Raw genomic sequence first — 20,088 nt, forward strand, 5'->3', positions numbered from 1 at the left:
CCTTGGAGGGAGAAGGGTGGAACAATCTGCAGGATAATCCCTTCCTGTAGGAACCTCAGCATCACCTCAGTGACTGGTACCCAGAGGCTGCTTCTGGCTCAAGAACTGACCTCAATCAGAGAGCAGAAAAGCAAATTATCTCCCTGCTTCCACAGTTTGCTCCCGAAGGACTCCAGAACCTTGCATAAACAAAAACTAATTATAATACACACACACACACACGCAGACAAAAATTTAGTAGAAACTCAAAGCTCTGTTCGTGGGCTGAACAAAAAGGGAGCTGGAAGAGTGAATGTCACAGTGCCATCTACTGACGCCAGCCCCGAGCCTGGAGGGAGAACACCCAACTGCAGGGGGGGAGAAAAAAAATAAATAAATAAGGCTGGGAGTCTTGGAAGGATTATGTTTAAAGGAAGGAGATGACTGCTAATTAATGTGACAAGAGAGAAAGCCTCACCTACTGACAGGTTATTCATCCCACAAGTGTTAGAATCCTCCTCAGCGCTGCCTGCTCCTGTAATTCCTGGAGAAAGGCTCGTGCTGCAGGAACAGCTGACCAGAACCCTCAGTGCCAGCTCCCATCTCTCTGTTTTGTCTTGATGAGCTTTACACCAGAGGAGAATTACAGCCTGCTCTGTGGCAAGCAATTTGAAGGCATAAAGGAATGCAATTGTGGAATAAAACCCGCTCTGTGTGCTGTGAGATAACTTCACCTGACACAGAAAATGAGCGGTAACTCGGAGGCAGGTAGGAGCAACATGTAATCCAGTTGACATAAATGAAAAGATGATATTGGCAGAAAATTGGGCTGCGTGTGAATATAAAGGCTGTTGAATAACAGGGAATGGAAAATGACATGCTCAGCAGCAGCGAGGGAAAGATGAAAGGAGTTCAGAAAACATTTGTACGGGAGAAGCCAAGCACGAGTCAACAAAGGCTGGAATTCTCTGCTCCTCCAAGCAGAGCTGAGTGCTGCAGCTTCAGCCCTACCTGTGCTCAGGCTTGGCAAGTGCTAAAGTGTCAAAACAATCCGAGTTTGTTCTCTGCTTGCTAATGTGCCAGCTGAAGTGGAGGCTGAGATGTTCAGCAAAGCCATTACTAAGCAAAATGAGGCATCATCATCACCCCCTGTATCACTGTCAGTAATTCCGAGGTAAGAACGGAATGAGGGGTGAGCAGAGAGTGATTGGGGATGGGAAAGAAAAGCCAGGAGGTGAGGAGACTGCAGCATGTTGATTGGGAAAAAGAAAAAAAAAAAAAGAAAAGTACTCTGTGTATTGTGAAGGGTCGTGTCAAGTATGGGAATTCAGGAGGAGGGAGAAGTGAGCACCTGAGCTGGGCTTGCTGAGATTCACCCCAGGTAGGTGGTGGCAGATGGAGCTGACATCCTGAGAGAGGCTAAGAGGTGAAAGTAATAATGAACAGCCTTCACAAGGTGAAAGCAGAAGAAATATTAGAGCTGTTACAGGAGAGCAAGCAGGAGATGCTCAGATTTATGAGTTCTTTTGGAGAGCAGCCATGGTTTGTCTTTATTTCCTAGTGGCTGGTTCTTGATTTGAGCTTCGTCAGGTCATCAGATTGGTGCCATCAGCTCTGAAAGGTTCTCAGCCCTTCCTTTGGATCATCTAGCAGGCTCAAAATGAACATGTGGAGTGCAAGCACGATCTGCTTTGGGGGGAGCTGTCCTGAAAAGCAAAAGCAATGGAAAAAAGTAAGAAGAGAGAGAGAGAGAGGATTTTATTATGGCACCATCTGTCTCCTGGCTGTTAATATTTCTCTCCCCTCTTTGCAGTGATTCTGAGAACGGGGTTTCAGGATGATGCTGGATGGTTCCAGAAGGGACCATGGCCGTGGCTGTCCCTCCATGGGGAGCAGGGTCTGGCTGAAGGCCCCTGTGTGACATTGATCTCAGAAGTAACACACGGAGCAAGCCTTGCCTTGGAGGAGGGCCAGCAAGTGGATTCCAGCTTGGTGCTCCTTTTCTTCCTCTCATTCTCTTCCTCTTGCTTCACTTCATTCAAAGGCTTTAATGAGAGCCCAGACCTGTCTCAGGCCTTTGCTCAGCACCTGGGACAGGCTCCCTCTGGATGTTACAGCACCCTGCCAAGGGCTCTGCTCTCAGATTTTTTCAGCTGGCCCAGAGATCTCAAACAGCAGTTTCATTTTTCCTCTTTTAATTTAATTGGAGAACGTAAAAGGAGCTTTTGACTTTTACTGGTGGAACCCGAGGAGGACTGAAGCAGTTTAAACTCAACAGACCTTAATGGTGCAGGGCACCCTTCGAAACTTTTGTTTATCTCCTGTGAGCTGCTGAAGAGAGGAGGGAAACAGGGGAAGAAAAGGGAAAAAAAAAAGGAAAAAAAAAAAAGAAAAAAGGCAGCTTTCAGTTACTAAACCCCCTCGTGGTATTGAATTCTAACCAAGTACATCCAGCCCTGCCAGCCAGAAATGCCAAAAGGAGGAAAGCTGCTGAATCAGAGGAGAATCAGGATTGGGAGGATGGTGGGGAATATGAGAGTAGCACTAGGTGAGTTCATTTGATAGACTTATTGCTGTTTTGTATTTGCACATCATCTGGGAGCAAACTTCTTGGGTTTTTTTTGTTTTTTTTTTTTTTTTTTTTATTATCATCGCTAGGTTTTGTTCCTAAATTATTTAACAAATGTTTTCTGGGAGCCACTTGCAGCATATAGATGAGTTATATCCCCAGCTACTCGCTGGTCTAAGGAATCAGTTCTGCAGCTCTGAGCTGAGCTTGCAAGATGCCAAATTTCTGAGCACCCTGGGCTGGGTTAAAGCAGGAATTCCTGGTGCTCTGCACCCCTTGGGTTCAAATCTTATTTACAGGGAAAGGTTTGGGAGCACGGAAAGGTTTGGGAGCATGGAAAGGTTGGGAGAGCAGCAGCTTTTCCTCCTTTTGGAACTGTTTTGGGAGCATGGAAAGGTTTGGGAAGCAGCAGCACATTCTCCCCCTTCTGGGACTGGTTTGGGAGCAGGGAAAGGTTTGGAAGCATGGAAAGGTTTGGATGCTTTGGGATTTGGGTTATTTGGGATTACTGGGGGGTCTGGGCTGGTCCAGACCCCACAAATTTACGAGACATTCACTTCTCAAGAAGAAAAATCTTTGACCCAAAAGAAATAATCCCACTGCTGGTGGGAGCTCCAAGCAAGGGCCCATTTCCCTGAAGACTTTATTGGGGTGCCAACCCAAACCCAGCTGGATTTTGAGGCACCGAGCAGCCCCTGTGGCACATTTTCAGCTCATTTATTGTTTTGAAAAACGCCAGCCTGGTGGCATTATCAGGAAACCGAGGAGATAGGGCAGGGATGTCTTTGCTGAGCGTGGTTTGCTGCAGGAAGCCGTGCAGTCATCAGCTGATTAATGCCAATTTATTTAGGAATCGAGCGAGGCCGTGGCTGTCTGCCTCCCCAAAAGGTCCTGTGGTGTCCTTTCTCCACCCCACTCGCTGGAGCATGTTTGTAAAGTTGCTGTTGCATATGCTTGGGCAATAAAACATTTACAGCTATTTCAGAAATTGCTGCAGTAGGCAGCTTTCCTCATTAATTTGGCCATTCTGGATGGGGTTTCACGAGGTGTGAAGGCGTGCAGAGCCATACCTGACGCTACCCCTGCTCCTGCTTGTAATGCCAGCCTCCTTAAGGAAAAAATGAGATCAGAAGGGGATGTTTGAGAGGAAATGGAAGTGGCAGCTCCACTGATCCAGTGATCAGTCAGAAAATCACAAAATATCCTGAGCTGGGAGCGATCCACAAGGATCACCCATGTCCTGCTCCTGCAAATTTACTCTGATTGTTCTTTGCTTCTTCTTGCCCAAGACTTTGGAGACTTTAAAATACCTCCAGGAGCCTGCAGGGAGAAACGGGCTATAAAAATATAACAATAATGATTTCTTCCTCCCGCCTCCATCTGAGGAATCTCTGAGCGTGTTTCAAATATCAAAGAGCAAGAAACCCATTGTAGTGCTGTCCCCTGGGTAAAGGTGGGAAAAGGAGGCCCTGAGAGGTGGAAGGAATTGCACAAGGCTAAATAGAATCCCAGCAGCAGATCAGGAGACAGACCTGAGGCCAGGGTTTGGGTTTTGTCACCATTTTGGGGAGAATTTTTTATTAAATCTGTGCCCAAACGCTTCATATCTGGTCAAGATTTGGATGTTTCCTGCAGAAATAAGGCTCCTCTTCCATTTTAAAAGTGATGCCTGCACTAAAATGTAACTACCACAGTGACAAATCAAAGAATGCTCTGCTCCATCCCCTGTCCCAGAGCTGCACCTCAGCCTGGCTCTCCTGGAAATATTAAGACAGATGATGGATAGGGACAGGTCAAAGCAGAGGAGATCTGAATTATTCTTTTCATATCCCAAAAGAATGAGCTTGTGTTATTCCTCACTTTCAAATTTGCCCCAATTTATGGGGTAGATAAGGCTGGAATTTTGAAGGGCAGCATCACGAATTGCTTTTCTTATTGATCGAGCTTTTAATGTGCCAACAATGAAAACAATAAAACTTGCATTTAAAAACAAACATTTCTAGCACAGGAGCTGCATTAAAATGACACAAATTGCTTTTGTGGGCTGAATTCAACAGAACACCCATGAGGTTCCACTTAAAAACAACAAGCCAACAAAAATCAAATTGCATTGTTTTACAGGCAAACAAAATGGTGAGCACGCCTTGGGCTATGTTTTCAGCGTGTTTTCTTGGGAGATCAAAGCTTAAATCCCATTAACCCTTCAAATGTCAGCCTGGTGAGTTCCTTCCCTTTACCTCTGAGCTTCTGGGGCTGCCTTCAGCAGGGAGCCAGGCTGGATCTGCTGCTCTTCCTCCTCCTCCTCCTCCTCCTCGTTTTCCCCACCACCACGGAAGCAGCACCTTGTAAGTGGGCAGAGTTCAAAGAGCCCCTTCAGCCAGCCCACACTGCTTCCCTTTCACTGACTCTGAGATCTGGCCAGAAGCCAGCACTCAAATACATTTAGTTTGGTTTTTACCATTCACGGTGATGCCTCAGGTTTTGGCTTTTCTATTTTTCAGGTTCTGTGCTGCTTTAGTGTGTGGGTCTGGGTTCACATCAGGAGATGCTGAGCTCTGGGCACAGAGCAGGGACACAAAACAATTCCTGCTCCAGCTGGGCACCAAGGACAAATGATCCAAATCTCAGCCCAGGAGCACAAACACCGTGGGCTGGAGAGAGAAAAACAAGGATGGGACTGCAGGGGCTAAAGCTGGAATGGGACAATGAACTGCAAGATGCAAATGGAGCAGAACTGATCCAAGGGAGAGACCCCGGGAGCGCTCGTGCATTTGGGACCATTTTGGTTCATCTTGGGTGCATTTTGGGACCATTTTGGGTTCATCTTGGGTGCATTTTGGGACCATTTTGGGTTCACCTTGGGTTCATTTTGTGACCATCTTGGGTTCACCTTGGGTTCATTTTGTGACCATCTTGGGTTCATCTTGGGACCATTTTGTGACCATCTTGGGTGCATTTTGGGACCATTTTGGTTCATCTTGGGTTCATCTTGGGACCATTTTGGTTCGTCTTGGGTTCATCTTGGGACCGTTTTGTGACCATTTTGGGTTCATTTTGGTTCACCTTGGGTGCAGCCCTGGCTGGGCTCTTGTGCTGCCCCAGGTGGATCCATTGAGAATATTCTTTTAATAAATCCCTGCTTTATTCTTGAATTCTGTCCAGCCTCTGTTCCAGCTCAGCCTTCATTACCCCCTGGCAAGGGGCTGAATGAGGCTTTCTTGGCCAGAGGAGCCATTTTGGAGCAAATTAAGATTTGTTGGGTGCTTGTTAAAGACCTCTTGGACGTCAGGTATGCTGGTGATGGATAGTTGCTCATAGTGAAGGAAAGCTGATTTATCTGGGGTTTGTCACCTGTGCCAACGACCAACGGGCATCTCACTGTGCTTCCTAAATAAATAAATGCCCACAAGACGCCACTTCCTGAGGGTTTGCTCCTTTCTTGTGGACAATAAATTAATATTTTGCACAAATATTCCTGCTCCACGTGGTGGGCCAGATCCTAATCTGCCCTGCCTCTTGTGTGAATACAAAAACCCTTCCAAGCACTGTCAGTTCCAAATATCTGTGTGTCCACATGCATCACAAAGATCAGGGAGACAGAACAGATGCAGCATTTTGGGACTGGTTTGGGAGCAAGGAAAAGTTGGGGAGCATTGAAAGGTTGGGAGAGCAGCAGCAGCTTCTCCCCCTTTTGGAACTGGCTGGGGAGCAGGGAAAGGTTTGGGAGCAGGGAAAGGTTTGGGAGCAGGGAAAGGTTTGGATGCTTTGGGATTTGGATATTTGGGAGAAGGGAAAGGTTTGGGAGCAGGGAAAGGTTTGGGATTTGGATATTTGGGAGAAGGGAAAGGTTCGGGAGCAGGGAAAGGTTTGGGTGCTTTGGGATTTGGATATTTGGGAGAAGGGAAAAGTTTGGAAGCATGGAAAGGTTTGGGAGCAGGGATGCAGCAGCTTCTCCTCCTTTTGGAACTGGTTTGGAAGCATGGAAAGGTTGGGGAGCATGGACAAGTTTGGGGAGCAAGGTTTGGGGAGAAGATTTTCCCCCTTTTGGGACTGGCTTGAGAGCAGGGAAAGTTTTGGGATCATGGAAAGGTTTGGGATCATGGAAAGGTTGGGAAAGCAGCAGCAGCATTCTGCACTTTCTGGGGCTGGTTTGGAAGCATGGAAAGGTTTCAGAGCATGGAAAGGTTTGGGGAGCAGCAGCATTTTCCCCCTTTTGGAGCTGGTGTGAGAGCAGGGAAACGTTTGGGATCATAGAAAGGTAGGGGAGCAGCAGCTTCTCCCCCTTTTGGAAATGGTTTGGAAGCATGGAAAGGTTGGGGAGCATGGAAAGGTTTGAGAGCATGGAAAGGTTTAGGGAGCAAGGTTTGGGGAGCAGCAGCATTTTCCCCCTTTGGGACTGGTTTGAGAGCAGGGAAACATTTGGGATCATGGAAAGGTTTGGGGAGCAGCAGCTTCTCCCCCTTTTGGGACTGGTTTGGGACCATGGAAAGGTTTGGGGAGCAGCAGCTTCTCCCCCTTTTGGGACTGGTTTGGGAGCATGGAAAGGTTTGGGGAGCAGCAGCTTCTCCCCTCTGAATTTCTGGGAGCTGTAGGATTTATCCCCCCACACCCTGTGGTGATACTGAGAGTCCCATCAGATGCTCGAAGCATTTGGAAACTTGCCAGCAGCGAGGGGTCAAAAGGGAGGAATTTTTTTTCCATGAAATCCATAAAAAAAACCAAAAAACCCAAAAAGTAGAGCAAGGCAGGAGAAGAAGGAGGCTGAAGCGAGGAGCTGTGGCAGAGGTGGATGCGGCCCAGCTCAGCCAGGAGCGAGCTGCACTTCCCCTCGCAGGGCCCCCTGTGCACATGCCAGAGCTGCCTGCAGCCCCGTGCAGCTCCAGTGCCAGCCCCAGCTGTGTGCAGCTGTGTCCAGCTGTGCCTCCCAGCCCCTCGCCGCTGGATTTTCACACAGGAACTGCCCCTTCCCAAAGGGCTCCCGGCTCATTGCTGCGGCCTGACAGCGTGGAGAGCACAGCCTGGCGTTGGGAGGGTGCTCTGGGGAGGTTTTACACCCCCAAATAATTCACTTGGGGTTTTTCCTTCCCAGTTCCACACCCTCCTGCCCCCTTCCCTTTGGGAATGCCTCATCCTTGCTCTTTCTTTTCACCTCACTGCGTTTCCCTTCTGGAGCATTGGGATGTGAAGCCCCAGAAGGGCAAGGACACAAATCTGCTCTGTGAGGAGGGACAGGACCTGGGGAACGACTGGAGCTGTGTCAGGAGGGGTTTTGTTGGATTTTAGGACAAGATTCTCCCCCCAGAGGGTGCCAGGCTCTGAGCAGCTCCCCTGGGAATGGGCACCAAGGCTCCAGGACAATGCTCTGGGGCACAGGCTGGGATTTTGGGGATGGGGAAGGGTCAGGAGATGTTCTGGAGGACCCTTGTGGGTCCCTTCTCCCTCAGGATATTCTGTGACGCCATGAAATCAGAGCCCCAGGGCCGTGTCCTCCTAAACACCTGCAGGGACACTCTCCCATGGGATTTGTCACCCTACGGTGCCCACGTTGCATGGCAGAGTCCCCAAATCCCTAAATCTGTGCTACAAACTGCAGGCACAGAATAAAATCTCCCTTTTCCCCAAATCTGTGCTACAAACAACAGGCAAAGAGTAAAATCTCCCTTTTTCTTAAATCTGTGCTACAAAATTCAGGCACAGAATAAAATCTCCCTTTTCCCTAAATCTGTGCTACAAACTGCAGGCACAGAATAAAATCTCCTTTTTTCTGTCCTACAAACTGCAGGCACAGAATAAAATCTCCCTTTTCCTTTAATCTGTGCTACAAACAACAGACACAGAATAACATCTCCTTTTTCTGTCCTACAAACTTCAGGCACAGAATAAAATCTCCCTTTTCACCCTTGATGCGCAGGTGCTTCACAACAAATGGCATAAACCCAAAGAAAATGAGAAAGAAGAGAAGAAGAAGAAGAATATTTGAAATGTTTTTATTATTTTAGAGGCTGGCTGGTGATTGGATTGGATGATTTTAAAGGGTTTTTCCCCAAGCTGAATGATCCCATGAAGTTTGCTGGATAATGTTAAAGGAGAATCAGGAGCAGAAGGTACAGAAGTTTTGTTATTTTCACTCCTATTTTTACTTGATCCTAAATCTGTGAGGAGGAAAAATCCATTTTACCATGGGTGGGGAAAAAAAAAAAAAAGTACAAACAAAAAACCCCAGTCTTTTCCAATGCCTTTATTTCAGGCAGTTTGGGGATATTCAGGAGTGGCAGAGTTTGTTCTTGCATATAGGAAAGTTTTATTGCTTCCCCTTCAGTGCAACCTGGGCTGTGTCTGTCCCCTCCATTTCCCCTTTTGCTACTGGGACGAGGAAACGAAGAGAAAGGAGGGAAACACCAAAACAAAAGCAGCAAAAAAAACCCAATGGAAACCCAAATCTACCTCCAGACAGCTGATTCTGCCTTCCCACACACGATTTGAGAGGAGCTGGGAGGGGACTGCCTGTGCCACCCTCTGCCAGGGCTTTTGTCTCTGCAGCTCTCGCAGCTCTTGCAGAGACTTGTCCCAAAAAATCCACATAGCACAGCCAGACCTGCCAGGAACGCTGCTTTTTCCTCGCTTTTCCAGGGGATTTCAGGAGCACGGGGAGCTGCCTGGAAACCCAGATTGCAGGGAGAATTTCCCTGCACAATGGGCTGCATTCAAAGAGGTTTTCTCCAAATGCGGCGCGGCGGCCAAGTCCAATTTCCGATGAAAAATTAAAAATGACTAGATGAAAAATCATTAAATGAAAAATTTCCAAATACTAAATGAAAAACCATTTCGTTTTGTATGATTTTTTTTTCCTTTTTTTCCCTCCTAATCCCATCATCATTTTCTGAAGCTCCTGCTGGTTTGAAATGCAGCTCCCTGCCCTGGTGCCACCGTGCATGGAAGAAAGGCTGACCTGGGCACTGGGTGGGACAATGCCAGGATTCCCAAAGTCCTCTCAGTCGAATCCCTGCTCTGAAGCTGCTTTTCCATGATTTGGGAATATCCCTGTTTTGCCCTTGCTGTAGGACGTCCTTGCACGGCGGCCAAGTCCAATTTCCAATGAAAAATGCAAAATTATCAAATGAAAAATTTCCAAATACTAAATGAAAAATCATTTCGTTTTGTATGATTTTTTTTCCCTTTTTTCCCCCCTAATCCCAAAGCATTTTTGTGCTCTGAACCCCTCTGCTGGTTTGAAATGCAGCTCCCTGCCCTGGTGCCACCGTGCATGGAAGAAAGGCTGAGCTGGGCACTGGGTGGGACAATGCCAGGATTCCCAAAGTCCTTTCAGTCCAATCCCTGCTCTGAGGCTGCTTTTCCATGATTTGGGAATATCCCTGTTTTGCCCTTGCTGTAGGATGATGGAATTTGGGTTTCGCTTCCGTCTGAGGGTTGCTGTGATGCAGCACAGAAACACCATCCCCTCATGGGGTGCTGGTGGTGCTTTTGGGGTGGGAATTTGGGATCCCACCGCTCTGGAGCTCCCACAGGGACGTCCTGGACTCTCCTTTACCCCACAGACACGCTGAGCTTGGCCAAGCTGAGCTTTTCCCCACGTTCCCACACCGCATTTCTGGTCAGGAAAGTCAATATCTTGGCTTTTTTCCCTTTTGGGATTGCCAGGAAGTGAAGACATCAAACAAGCAGGACCTGGTGGGCTCCAGAGGCATCCTGGAGCCATTAGATATGGCTGGCATTTGATCCAACAACTGAGGCTTTCCTGGTTTATTGATTCCCCCTCTCCGTGCCCGTGCACGCACAATGGGCCCCATTATCCACCCCAGAGAAGGGCAGATGTTTCCCACCCCAAAAAAAATTCATTTCTCTCGGGCTGACACAGAGAGGACCTCCAAGGTGCACGTTTCTGGGGTTTATGGACATTTGGGGAGCAGGGAATTCCCTCTTTGCACGGTTTGCTCACGTTCCCATCGGGAGTAAAAGCTGGGATGGCGGAGGGGAGCGGCTGCTCTCAGCTGGAGCCTGCTCAGGGCGCTGGGCATGGGCACACCTGGGCTTTGGGAGAGGCTTTTTTTCCATTAAAATAATCTCCTGATTGTTGGTGTTGGTAAGAAAAACGCTCTTGGAGGGGATGGGATTGGTGTGCAAGTGGTTAAAGAGGGATCTCTGGGCGTAAAAAAGGGAATTCTGGGCTTAAAAGGGGTTCAGATGGGTCTGAAAGGGGAACTTTGGGTCTAAAAGGGAATTCTGGGCTTAAAAGGGGTTCAGATGGGTCTGAAAGGGGAACTTTGGGTCTAAAAGGGAATTCGAGGTTTAAAAGGGGTTCAGATGGGTCTGAGAGGGGATCTCTGGGTCTAAAAGGGAATTCAAGGCTTAAAAGGGGATCAGCTAGGTCTGAAAGGGGATCTCCGGGTCTAAAAGGAGATCTCTGGGTTTAAAAAGAGAATTCAAGGTTTAAAAAAGGGAATGTGAGGTTTAAAAGGTGTTCAGCTAGGTCTGAAAGGGGATCTCTGGGTCGAAAATGGGATCTCTGGGTCTGAAAGAGGATCTCTGGGTCTAAAAAGGGAATTCTAGGTTTAGAAGTGGTTCAGCTAGGTCTGAAATGGCATCTCTGGGTCTAAAAGGGGGATCTCTAAGTCTAAAAGGGGATTTCTAGGTGTAAAAGGGTCTGAAAGGAAATCTCTGGGTCTAAAAGGGAATTCTAGGTTTAAAAGGGGTTCAGTTGGGTCTGAAAGGAGATCTCTGGGTCTGAAAAGGGATTTCTAAGACCAGAAGGGGATTTCTAGGCCTAAAAGGGGATTTCTAGGTCTGAAAGGGAATGTCTGGGTCTAAAAGGGGCAAAAAAGGCAAATTCTGATGTTTTCCAGGTGTGCAAAATGGGATCACGTTCTTCTGCAATGAAGTGGAAGCAGAGAACACCTAATTTCTAAATATGAAGCCGCCAAAATATTGCTAAAGGAGCACTTTTCATTGAGGCTGTTGCCTCCCTGTGAAAACCCATTGTTTTGGAAAAGCCCACCAATTTATTGACTCTGTTTCAACTCAAGATGGAGCATTCCTGAGGTGGAGGTGTGCTTTCCATCCTCTTCCAAATTAAATGCTCCAATTACCCATTTGGAAATAACTTTACCATTTCTGCATTGCACAAATATTGCTAAAGGAACACTTTTCATTGAGGCTGTTGCCTCCCTGTGAAAAACCATTGTTTTGGAAAAGCCCGCCAATTTATTGACTCTGTTTCAACTCAAGATGGAGCATTCCTGAGGTGGAGGTGTGCTTTCCATCCTCTTCCAAATTAAATGCTCCAATTACCCATTTGGAAGTAACTTTACCATTTCTGTATAGCACGAATACTTTGTTTTTTTAAAAAAAAAGTCAAAATAGAAATGGAGTTCTTTGGATCTTAGTTGGACCTGGGCAAGAAATATTTTGTGTGGGAGCTGAGAGGATCTTTGAGCCCTCTCAACCTTTTGAGCCCTCCTCCTTCGGATTTTCCAAAATCCACCTCAAAAATGTGGGGAGGGAAAAAAAAACCCAGAAACGCAGGAGAGATTGCAGCTTACAAGGAGCAGCTCAGTGTGAAGGTCAGCTCTGCGTGTTCCTGCGCTGCACGTGCCAGAATATTTCACTGCTGGGACAGAAAGTCTGTATTTAAGCGGCAATAACTCACGGGAGGGACTGACAGCCTGGAATGCACCTGGTTCAGGCCGCTGGTTGCTAATGTCATTCCCAGTTTTCCCCCGCTGAAAGGCAGCTGGGGTAGTTTATGGGATGTCCAGCTTTTCTTAGGGCTGTTTCACTTTAAATATGCCCCCAAATTTAAACTCGTGGGGTGGGATCCCCCGAGGGATGGATCAATTCAGGAGCCAGGTGGAAAAGCCTCTGTGGCTTTGCCAAACTTGTCCCTTTAAGGACACCCCCAAAAAACCACCCAGAACCTGCCCAAAAATCACCAGTTGCTTCTGGAAATCGAGGCCAAGCTCCCGAGCTGGCAATGTTGTTTAAAAACAATGGGGCTCGATGAGATGAGAATTATTTTAACACTTGGGAACGCTGCCAAGTCATTTCCTTCTCCTTTATTGATTTTTTCCGTTGCCAGTAAATATATCTGCGGCAGCAGGATGAAAGGAGAGGGGGGGAAAAGCAAAGTGTTAAAAAGGAGACTGAAACAAGATATGTGCCCTGAACCTCTGAGAAAGGAGGAGGACATTTTAAGGCAGAAGGAAGCAGGGGATTCATGGAGGCATTTCACGGGGTTAGACGTGGTAGCAGACAGCCCAATATTATTTTCCTTGCCTGATCCTTTCCTTAGATTGGCTCCTGTTTCTTGCCCTCATTGTGCAGTCCCTGTGTGAGCCGCTCTCCGTGCAAAGACATTCCACCTACATTCCTCTGCCACCGGCTGAGAGGAGGGGGGACTGCAATTATGTGGGCAAGCGAGACACAAAAGGCTCTGCTCCGCAGCTCAAGCTCATAAACTTCAGTTCACTTTTTCCCCCTTTTAAAAAAAAATGTTTAAAACCCCTCAAAAAAACCAACCAAACAAAAAAAAAACCAAAAACCCACGAGGCTCTGTTCCTCTCCTGCCAGCCTGCAAGTGAAGGGTTTGGAGCTGGAACCATCCCACCTATAAATATTTCCCTCCCCAGCACTCTGTAGAATAAATAGGTTTTGATTTTTTGGCAGCATCCACTCTTCTCTCTGGGTTTTTTTTTTTTGTTTGTTTGTTTTTCTTTTTTTTTTTTGTTTTTTTTACCTGCATCTTCTCTGTGCTAATCCCAGAATCCCAGAATGGTTTGTGTTGGGAAGGACCCCAAAGATCCTCTCATTCCAAGCCCTGCCATGGGCAGGGACACCTTCCACTGGAGCTGGGAACAGACTGATTGAAAACTTCCTGGGATTGAAAGGCATCCCAGGAACACCTTCCACTGGAGCTGAGAACAGACTGAAAAATTCCTGGGATGAAAAGTCCATAGGTGAATCATTTTCCAGGGGTATTTATGTCATAACATTTACTGGGATCTAATGGGGGCCATTATGGCGTTTATCCAAGCAGTTTCCAGGCTGCAGGTGTGACCCTGCTTTTCTCCATCCTGGAGGGTTGTGTGACCATCCTGGGCATGTCCCACCACAGGCACCTCTGGGAGGAGGCCTGGAGCTGTCTCTGACAGCCCTGGGGGACACAAAAACCCAGCGGTGGTGAAATCCTCCAGCTGAGGAAGCCGCGGTGCAGAACCAACTCTTTGGGAGCTCACACGAGCTGGATCTTTTCCAGGTGAGCATCCTCAGGGCTGGGAGCAGGGCAGGGTTTTGTTGTCCCACTTGTGAGCTCTGAGCTTCATTAGCTGGGCTCTCTCCTTCATGAGCAGGGCTGTGGAAATGCTGCTGCCCCGCTCTCCCTATTGATTTCTGTGCCCCTGCACTCCTTCTTCCCATTTTGTCTAATAAGCAAATTTCATTACCTGACTTCACAATTTTTCCTCTGGGCCATTAGAATTGCTTGACTGTATTCCTGGCAGAGCCCTTAATTAGAGATGGATCAGAACTGATGTCATTAAAGTGATCCATTAACCACACTCTTCCTTCCACTCCAAATGCAGGTGGCTCACAGAAAATGTGACCTGGATCCAAATGGCCGCTGAGTGCTGAGCCCCAAACCTCCTCAGACAGCAAAAAATGGAGAAGAAAAGTCAAATTTAACCTTCCACAGGTCGTGCCTCAGTTGTCCTGACACAGGAAACATTTCTAGGTTTATCCTGCAACCAAAGCATTTGTGGGGTGTAAATTATTTCATTTCTCACTGTGCTTTTTGGAAGGCTGGGCCTTTACTCCAACAAGGTAAAAATGTTATCATTTTTCCTCTAGTCACATGAAAAATCTTCTGAGACACAGACTTTCTTCTTTAGGCATCCTTGAGAGCTCTCTGGAAGCCGGTCCAGCTTTTATATTTCCCTATAAACCCCAATTAGGTTGGACTCCATATGCTGAGAGAGACATTTTGGCTTTCTGCTGCCTTGTCCAGCAGCCTGGCACTTGCTGAAATAAATTACAGCTCTCTTTTGAGCTGGACGTGGCCAGAGGTGGACACAGAGGAGCTGAACACGATGATCTCAGAAGAGATGCTCTGAATTAAGCAGGAGGTTGCTAAGCCACGAGACTGCTGCAGTCTCCAACCAAAGTTACAGCGCTGAGTCCTTGCACAAAATGGGCTTTTCCAAGCAAAAAACGTCTGCAAGGACACAACCTGGGCTGGTTATGGCTGGAAAAAACTCCTGAAGACGCCCAGGGTTTCATCTTGCACCTCTTACAGCAAAACCAAAGAGCATCCCTTGACCCAAAATCTGGAGCCTGAGACTGAACTCTGCCCGGCTCCCTGCTTATTTTTATTTATATAGACATTAAAATAAAAATCCTGTTTTATTTCCCCCATTCTTCATGGGCTGCCCCAGTTTTTCCCCCAAGGATGGCTCAGTGCATATCTCACATCATCATTTCGAGGGCTGAGACTGGATGGGCTTTAAGGTCCCTTCCAACCCAAACCATTCTAGCATTTCATGATCTTTCTAGAAAGTTTTTCCCACCTCTCCACCAGCCAGAGAGGGTTAATTTGGCCTTTCCCTGGACCTAGCAGGGCAGCACCTGCTAGCAGGGTGGGGCGTTCCCTTACACAGCTTGTCAGAGGCAGATTATTATTATTATTATTATTATTATTATTATTATTATTATTATTATTATTATTATTACTATTATGTGAAATCACACGTTCCTTTGTCTGTGTCCTACCCCACAACCTTCAATCCAGCCTTGCTTGGTCTCCCAGCCCTCGCTGCCAATTTTGCTGCTTTCCCCTGTTTGCAGAAACCTTAACTCTGTGTTTGAATTGGCCTGCAGGATGTGTTTGAGGAGGACCAGGGACTGAACAAAAATGGGAGGCTCTCATCCCCCCAAAAAAAGAAGTGTAATTTGCCTTTAAAGGCTCTTAAACAGCAAACACATTCTGTCTGATCCTCCTTAATAAAGTATCCCAGCAGTGCTACAGTGCCTTATTTGAGGTCTGTGCAGTCTCATTAAATTTGATGTGTCACAGAGGGCTTGGACATGTGAAAAGGAGGCTGCAGGAACCAGGATTGAAGTTTGCCAGATTTGCTAAGGGAAAAATGATTCATTATGGCTTTTCAAAATGGACAGGCACCCTTCAGGCTCCCCGCTCCGCTGACGGCGAGAGCGGCGATGGCCACCGCAGCCTGCAGATTTAACCCTTATTAACAGCTGCCCCAATTAGGGATTCGGTTTGATCTGGGGAGATGTGCTCACCCTCGTGTGCTCCCAGGGAGGGAGAGGAAGGTGATTAAAGATTCAAGGGCTGGATGGTGCGGAGGGAGCGCGGGGAGGAGGGCGGAGGCTCCGGGGTGTGCTCAGGTGCTGCAGAGTCCTCTGTGAGCCAGGACAGATGCTCAGAGCACATCCTGCACCCCAGAGCCTTGGCAAAGGGACAGGAGGTGCTGGGAAGTGGTTTTGGGCCACCCCTGAGGTGTAGCTGTGGTTTGAGGCTGGACTGTGCTGGTGCCATGGGGCTGAACAAGGACCACGTTGGTGGAGCGCTCTCCTCCTCGTCTCCATGCAGAAGAAGAGATTTCCTTCCTTCCCTTCCTTCCCTTCCTTCCCTTCCTTCCTTTCCTGTGGGACACTTTCCTCCCTTTCTTTCCTTTCCTCCCTTGCTTCCCTTTCCTTTCTTCCCTCCCTTTCCTCCCTTTCCTCCCTTTCCTCCCTTTTTTCCTTTCCTCCCTTTCTTTCCTTTCCTCCCTTTCCTTCCTTTCCTTCCTTTCCTTCCTTTCCTCCCTTTCCTCCCTTTCCTTCCTTTCCTTCCTTTCCTCCCTTTCCTCCCTTTCCTTCCTTTCCTTCCTTTCCTTCCTTTCCTCCCTTTCCTTCCTTTCCTCCCTTTCCTCCCTTTCTTTCCTTTCCTCTCTTTCCACCCTTTCCTCCCTTTCCTTCCTTTCCATCCTTCTCTGTTCAGGCGGATCTCCTGGAGATCTGGTTTCACAGATTTGTGCCTTGTGGGGCTCAGTAGATGATGCCTCTGGGGCACAAGACCCTGTTGATGCTTTGGAGCTTGAGTTCCAATCAGTTCTCACCCAACTGGAGGGATGTTGGGTGAGAACACCCAAGAGAATGATGTGGATCATTCCCTTAAGAGCTGGACCCTTCTGATGCCTTCAGGTTGAGCTTTCGTATTTCCCAGCCTCTGCCCTGCATTGGTGTGTGACTCTGAACTCCATACAAAGTGTCACCAAGTTCTCCTCACAGCTCAGCCCCACAGAACAATCCTTGTCCAGCCCCAGAACCAAGGGCACCGCCGCAGCTCCAGCCCAAATAGTGCAAACAACAGAGAACTGAGCAACAAACAACAGAAAATTGAACAACAGAGAGCAAACTGGGAGGTGGGGACTGCATCACCTGAGCTGGAATTGGTCAATTAAACCCAATGTGGAAATGGACCAAAAGTTATAAAAATGTGAAAACTCGTGACTCTGAGTCCATCTTGGGTGTAGCCTCGGCTGGGCTCTTGTACAGCCCAAGGTGTGTCCTTTGAAACCCTTTTAATAAATCCCCACTTTATTCTTTAACTCTGCCCCGCCCCTGTTCCAGGCGGACTCTCAAGGCATCACCTCCAGCTCAGGATTCTGTGATCTGGGCATAAAAGTGGCTCAGTCCTGAAGGAAACATCTCAGGTACCTCCCCTGTGCTTTTCTGGTTTGTGCTTTTCTCTCTGCACCTTTTCTGTGCCGGGTGAGGAGGAGGCAGGGGTGGAAAGGCGGTGCAGGGATGGTGCCAGCACAGGCTGATCACATTTTGGAATACAGTAAAAAACAGCTTAGGAGGGACACCTAAAAGGAAAGTGAGCATAGCTGGATGCTGTCCTGGCCCAGTGACTCCAGGAGCAGCAGGAACGAGGGAATTTAGGGATTCCCACCCTGCCCTTGTGATGGGAGCAGTGACGCAGCCAGGACCGAAGGCATGGAAACCTTCACTTCACCTTAAGGTGTTAACTTTGGGCAAAAGGCTGCAAAAATGAGCAACAGGCTCCTCACACATTGCACCCCCTTCCTCTCCCTCTGAGAGCCTGCAGCCTAAAATTCACAATAAAGCCACATTTCAAGTCAGGACACCAGAGGGAAAAAACAAAAGGAGAGGCAGGAAAGCTGATCTGGGGGATCCATGGCTATTCCTTAGGATAGCAACAAAAAGGAGCCAACCCACCACGGGGGATTTCTTGATGCTGCAAAGAATTCTCCTGATTTGTGGCATCTGAGTGAGGGGGCCAAAAAGAAAAAACATTTGTGCTTTTAAAAAGGTTGTAAATCACGCCCCGAATGTTCACCATTTACATTTTAAGTGAAATAGGATGTCAAACCATTTTGCTTTATGTTTATTTTCAAATACTGTACGCTTTACTGTCCACTTTCTGCAGTGCCTGTGCCATTTAAATCATATTGTATATAGCCCGAGATGCAGGGGAATATAAATCTCCCAGGGTGTGTGTATACACCAATTATTCTTGGGAAATGCAGCCAGCCAGAGTTCACAGCACCTGAGATACATGAATTCAGTGGCCATGATATTTCTGGGCATCTTTTTAGTGGGGGGGGATCCCTGCCCAGCATAGATTTAAGGGTAAATCCACCAGGTTTGGTGGTGTGTGATGCAGGTTGAAAAATGCATGCAAAACGAGATATTTTAATTTTAGGGAGCAAATTTCAGCTGTAGGCACATACAGATGCTGCATGATAAATAAAGTCTCTCAACTGCATATTTAAACAAAGCATTAAAGCCTTCACACTTCCTGTTGGAGAAGTATTTTATTCCTTCCCCTTTATTTATACAGCGTGGCAGCAAGAGCAGGAATAAATTTCATCAGCTCCTCGCTGCCTCATCGCCAGCAGAGACACACAGGAACAAGATGAAACATTGTTCAAATAAAATGTAAATTTAACCCGCCTTGTCCAGTAAAACACGGCGGGACCTGGGGAGGGAGAGGGGCCAGGGGAGGGATGCTCTGGGTGTGGGCCAGCACTGCAGGAAGAGTTGGAATATTTGGTGGGTGTCAATCCTGCTCTGCCTTTGGTGGGGGTACCAGGATGCAGGATTTGTGCTGGGCTCCATCTCCATCCTGGGAGCAGGCACAGCCATTCCCTGGGTGCTGGAGCTGGAGAAATTTGTTTTTTCTTGTAGCTGTGCCTCCTTTTTGCTTCACTCAGCCTTTAACAAGGTGGGAGTTCCCACCATGCTGTCCCATCTCTGGCCTTTCCTGTGCTCGTGTCTTTCCTCAAAGCTTTGCTTCTGTTCCAGCCTCCCCAGAGTTGGAATATTTGGTGGGTGTAAATCCTGCTCTGCCTTTGGTGGGGGTACCAGGATGCAGGATTTGGGCTGGGCTCCATCCCTGGGAGCAGGCACAGCCATTCCCTGGGTGCTTGAGCTGGGGAAATTTGGTTTTTCTTGTAGCTGTGCCTGGTTTTTGCTTCACTCAGCCTTTAACAAGGTGGGGTACCAGGATCCAGGATTTGGGCTCAGCTCCATCCCTGGATCCATCCTGAGAGCAGGCACAGCCATTCTCTGGGTGCTGGAGCTGGGGAAATTTGGTTTTTCTTGTAGCTGTGCCTCCTTTTTGCTTCACCCAGCCTTCAACAAGGTGGGAGTTCCCACCAGGGCTGCTCTGTGCTGTCCCATCTCTGGCCTTTCCTGAGATTGGGTCATTTCAGCTGCTCCTCAAAGCTTTGCTTCTGTTCCAGCTTCCCCAGAGTTTGAATATTTGGTGGGTGCAAATCCTGCTCTGCCTTTGGTGGGGGTACCAGGATTTGTGCTTTGGGCTGGGCTCCATCCCTGGCTCCATCCTGGGAAGGATGGCACAGCCATTTCAGCTGCTTCTCAAAGCTCTGCTTCTGTTCCAGCCTCCCCGGAGTTTGAATATTTTGTGGGTTTTTCATTACTGAATATTTTAAATCCTGCTCTGCCTTTGGTCAGGCTGTGGCCTCTCGTGTCTTGCAGGTGACCCAGGATTGAGGAGTGCTCTGGGTGACCCCCCTGCCCTGCAGGAGCCCCCGGCCACGCTGCTGGGGCAGAAAGGGCAGGATCCGTGCCCAGTTTGTGCTTTCTGGACAGAAGGAACTCGCTGTGTTCTCAAGGAAAAATATTTCCCTACACCAGCAGTGTAATGAGAGGTTTGACTGCCAAGCCTTGAAAAGAGAAACAGGGGGGAAAATCCGTGTGGGAAACAGGGGGGAAATCCATGTGGGAAACAGGGGAAATCCATGTAGGAAACAGGGGGGAAATCCATGTGGGAAACAGGGGGGAAATCCATGTGGGAAACAGGGGGGAAATCCATGTGGGAAACAGGGGGAAAAATCCATGTGGGAAACAGGGGGAAATCCATGTGGGAAACAGGGGGGAAAAATCCGTGTGGGAAACGGGGAAATCCATGTGGGAAACAGGGGGAAATCCATGTGGGAAACAGGGGGAAATCCATGTGGGAAACAGGGGGAAATCCATGT

The 20,088-nt window shown here is 48.0% G+C and overlaps 1 long non-coding RNA gene across 13 annotated transcripts; it reads left to right on the top strand.

The window, feature by feature from the left end:
- The first annotated feature begins 27 nt into the window (after positions 1 to 27).
- On the top strand, positions 28 to 19,854 carry LOC143695640 (uncharacterized). 13 transcript variants are annotated; one of them, XR_013185054.1, is made up of 9 exons: positions 28 to 747; positions 1,541 to 2,527; positions 4,670 to 4,766; positions 5,711 to 5,837; positions 8,460 to 8,652; positions 11,410 to 11,813; positions 13,325 to 14,380; positions 17,189 to 17,271; positions 19,586 to 19,854. It is a non-coding gene; the product is annotated as an uncharacterized LOC143695640 (long non-coding RNA). The 13 variants fall into 13 exon arrangements; XR_013185055.1 differs by lacking the exons at positions 17,189 to 17,271; positions 19,586 to 19,854 and adding an exon at positions 15,731 to 16,374; XR_013185048.1 differs by lacking the exons at positions 17,189 to 17,271; positions 19,586 to 19,854 and having other exon boundaries at positions 30 to 747; positions 13,325 to 13,817; positions 14,143 to 14,971.
- The last annotated feature ends 234 nt before the right edge of the window (positions 19,855 to 20,088 follow it).

The sequence above is a fragment of the Agelaius phoeniceus genome, chromosome 23, assembly GCF_051311805.1.
Source record: "Agelaius phoeniceus isolate bAgePho1 chromosome 23, bAgePho1.hap1, whole genome shotgun sequence".
Taxonomy (NCBI): Eukaryota; Metazoa; Chordata; class Aves; order Passeriformes; family Icteridae; genus Agelaius; species Agelaius phoeniceus.